We start from the raw sequence: 4,561 nt of genomic DNA on the forward strand, positions 1-4,561 counted from the left end.
GAGTTCGAGGCCAGCCTGGGCTAGAGTGGGACCCTATCTTGAAAAAAAAATACTCAAAAAAAATCTGAAGATAAAAGGTTGTAAAATAACAAAATAGAACTAATATTTAAAAGTATAACCCAATATTGCATTTTAGCAAATAAAGAATATTTCTATTTTAGTCCTCTGGTTCCTTGGGAAAATTGATCCAAACCAACCAAAAGCTATACCTTAGTAAATAATGGTGGTGTAAACATAAAAGGACTAAACTGAGCGTTGTGGCTTACACTTATAATCCCAGCCCTGGGGAGGCTGAGGTGAGGTGGTCACCATGAATCTGAGACTAGCCTGGTCTCTAGAGTGAGTTTGAAATCAACCTGGGCTACAGTGAGACTTTGCCTCAAGAAACTAAAATTAATTAGTTAATGAATTACAATACAATAAAAAAGATGATGGTAGCTACAAGCTACAAGCTACAAGCCAAAGTCAAAAACCAAATCATGTACTAAGGCAGGAGAACTATCCTGCTCGTACAAAACCAGAGCAAGCCTTCCAAACAAGGCGAGACTGGACCAGGGTTTTTAAGAAGGTAAAAGGAATCAAGTGCTAACCAGGGATGTAGACCAACTAAATAATGTCTTCTTGCCTAAAAAGAAACTAGCTTGCCTTTTCTGGTGTCTAAAGCCTACCCAAATGACCAGAATTTCATATTAAATGGATTCTTTCTTCATTTTTACTAGAAAACTCAATTGTATTCTCAGGGATGGAGTTCTATCAAAACCCTGGAATGTATTAAAAGTTTACATATTTTCTGCTTATGACCCCTCTATGCATGCATTCCACTGTCACATGACCAAGAACAACACATTCTGGATGCATGTGCTAATGCTACAAGTGTATAATTTACCAACCTACTGAATTGTTAGATATTATGATAACATTGTTTTATAAAATCCGAGCTACTTAAAGTTTTCCATTTTGGAATCTGTACCTACCATGTAAATGAAAATGCCACATAACTAACATAAATATTCAAGGAGCTAGTGAACATTTTTCTGAGTTATTTATTTATCAAAGAGAGAGAGAGAGAGAGAGAGAGAGAGAGAGAGAGAGAGAGAGAGAATAGGTATGTATACCATGGCCTCTTGTCTCTGCAAATGAATTCCAGTTACATGCACCACTTTATGTGTTTGGTTTTATGTCTGTATTGGGAAGTTGAACCCAGGCCAGAAGGTTTTGCAAACAAGTGCCTTTAACTGCAGAGTCATCTCCATGGCTGTAAATTCTTGATGCTCAAGGGAAGAGAGTTTGTTAAAATAACTTTAAGTATTCATGAAGTTTAATCTTTTTCTTTTTGGAACTTATTTATTTGTATATAAAAGGAACTGTTGACAAAGGTTCACTGAAATAATCGGAGTAAGTGGGAAAATACAGTCAACACTGCTGAAAAAAATCTTTTAGATGCTGTTACTGATGTACAGAATGACTGCTTCAGACTTGAATTCACAGTGTTATAATGAACAATATTTAGTGACCTATCTGTACTTTCCTGCATATATAAAAATTAAAATACCAATTAAAAATCTGATATATCTTCTTTTAAAATCCTTCTTACAGATATAATTTCAGTATTATTAACAGTGGTGTAATTTAAGAGACTTTTTTTTTTCCATTCACAAGTTAAACATCGGTCTACTTAAAGAAACTGTTAGTCTGCCTATAGGCTCATAGTGAAAATAAAAAGTTCCAGAACTCAGCAACTGACATTTCCAAATCACAAAACAGATTAAATTCTCAGAAGGTTCATGCAAAAAGCTTTACTAAGCAGATGGCCACAGAACTAAAACGCTTGAGAATTTTACTGGCAACGTCAATGGGGCTCCTAGTGTGTGCAAATTCACCTTGAACTCTCACCTTACGCTTTGCATTTCGTTTTTCCAGTCTTGCTAATGACACAAACATGATTCAAATCCCCAAAGTATTATAGCCAAGGGCCCATCCCAAAGCAAACTTTTCTAGAACTTCAAATCCAACAAAGTCTGGCCTATATCCAACGTTGTGAGGGGTCCTTTTCACCCGCAAGCTTGTGGCCTTGACCATCTTTGGGGTATACCACCTGACCAAGGAAAGCAGGGTTTGCATTGTTCTACCAGTGTCAATTGTATCTTCAACAATCAGGACATCCTTTCCAGTTAAAGTCGAGAGATCATCTCCACCAATTACTTTTATGTCCCCATGTGGACTGGTCATTACGGTAGCTCTTCAGTCTGATAAAATCTATAGGGCTGGAGAGATGGTTTAGCGGCTAAGTGCTTGCCTGTGAAGCCTAAGGACCCCGGTTTGAGGCTTGATTCCCCAGGACTCACGTTAGCCAGATGCACAAGGGGTGCACGCGTCTGGAGTTTGTTTGCAGTGGCTGGAGTCCCTGGCGCGCCCATTCTCTCTCGCTCTGTTGCTCTCAAATAAATAAAAATAAACAAAAATAATTAAAAAAAATCTACAGTCATAGGAATGGATCTGTCACTATTTCCACTCAGTGCTTTAATGTAATCCAGTAGGTCAGCAAGAGTTTATAGGCCCCTTCAGCACGCAGAGGGCTGTGATGTGACGGCCTCCCATTTCCCTCATCACATCTCATGCCAGCCTCTCAGTCCTGTCCATAATTAGTCCTGAGCAGTAAACACGTCTTCAGCTTAATGATTAGGTATACAAAATAAATCTAGGTCATAGCCAGGTTCATCGTCACTAATCCGGACGCTGGGGCTGCGGGTGTCCATAACGGAGCCAACAGCGCGCCAGGAGGAAGCCGGTGGTCGCAGAGGAGACGGCGAGACTCTGCAGAGGCCCTGCGGAGCCCCGCGCGCTTGACGGTCAATCTTTGTGAACTTGACATTACTGTTCATTCCTTAACAATGAGCATTCCGAGTGGGCTTTGAACATCTCTTCAGTACTGCTCTGTTCACAAGGAGGAGTGTAAAGGTATGATGCATGGTGGATGATGACTGTTCTAACAGCTTAAGCTGGTCATGGGAACAATGTAAAATGGTTTGTCACAGAAACTATTTGTACATTTTTTTTTTTTTTTTTAATTTTTGGTCTTTCTAGGCAGGGTCTCACTCTAGCCCAGGCTGACCTGGAATTCACTATGTAGTCTCAAGGTGGCCTTGAACTCACAGAGATCCTTCTACCTTAGCCTCTCAAGTGCTGGGATTAAAGGTGTGGGCCACCATGCCCAGCTCTATTTTTACATTCTTAAAATTCGATTATTTAATTTTTTTCCATTGAAACTCTTTGACATGGTGTGAGGTGTCATTGTTTTACTTTTATTTTAGACTCATGCACAGGGACACAGCTGGGAAATGCTGGAAACAGGACTTGAGTATGAACATTCTGACTCCAAATTCTGTGTTCTTTGAATCAAACAAATTTAAAGGTAGGCAGTTATTGTGCATTTATTTTTGTCATAAATAAATCAGTGTTACTTGTCATGATTTAATGGATTTCCAAATCCTATAATATCCCATAAAATTCCAATGCTCACATAGAGATGATAAAATTCGTAGGTGGAAAAACATGTCACTGTACTGTCATCAGAAAGTTGATGAAGAGTGCCAAGTGAAAGTGACTTCCTAGAATCAGAAGTTGGAATTTTAAGCTAGGATGGATAACGGAGAGAGAAATTATGATTCACTGTGTTTATGATAGTATCAGTACTGATAGTGTCAATTTTTTTTTTTTTTCAAAGTTGGGTCTCCCTCTGGTCCAAGCTGACCTGGAATTCACTATGTTGTCTCAGGGTGGCCTTGAACTCATGGTGATTCTTCTACCTCTGCCTCCTGAATGCTGGGATTAAAGGCGTTTGCCACTATACCTGGCTGATAGTGTCAATTTAACTGAATTTATCATGAACAGCACTAAGACAAAACAGAAAGAAAGAAATTCTGGATCTAGCTGAAGGATGGAGAACAGCCCCAGTTAGTCGAGGAGGCTTTCACTTCACTGTGAATCTGGATAGATTTCCTTTCCTTATTTAAGTTTTACTTAGCTCAAAAGATAACCCACAACCCCATGGGGAATACCAGCAATCCCACTGATGAGGGCCCTCAGTGGAGTGGGGACAGGGAGGAGGGAAATGATGGTACCAACATAGGATGTGTCCACACAAAGTTTTCACTTAATACAAACAAGAAATCTTTGTTTACATGCATCGGTAATTTGCAGATAAGATACTTTGATTTTTTGTTTTTGTTTTTGTTTTTTTGTTTTTTGAGGTAGGGTCTCACTCTGGTCCAGGCTGACCTGGAATTAACTCTGTTATCTCAGGTTGGCCTTGAACTCATAGCGATTCTCCTACCTCTGCCTCCCGAGTGCTGGGATTAAAGGCATGCACCGCCACACCTGGCTAGATAAGATACTTTGAAACAATGCATGTTGAGCATTACATTTCAGGAAATATTCATTTATGATTAACTGACAGATTGTAAATATTTGGACAAGCTTTAGGCTCTTACAGTTATAATATAGGTATAAAATTTGGAGAATATCTGTTTAATGAACGTTTCAAAATTTATATTGTATAGTT

General features: G+C 39.1%; 1 pseudogene; it reads right to left on the reverse strand.

Moving 5' to 3' along the window:
* Positions 1 to 1,894: 1,894 nt before the first annotated feature.
* LOC101601806 lies at positions 1,895 to 2,756 on the reverse strand (annotated as a pseudogene).
* Positions 2,757 to 4,561: the final 1,805 nt, after the last annotated feature.

The sequence above is a fragment of the Jaculus jaculus genome, chromosome 15, assembly GCF_020740685.1.
Source record: "Jaculus jaculus isolate mJacJac1 chromosome 15, mJacJac1.mat.Y.cur, whole genome shotgun sequence".
Taxonomy (NCBI): domain Eukaryota; kingdom Metazoa; phylum Chordata; class Mammalia; order Rodentia; family Dipodidae; genus Jaculus; species Jaculus jaculus.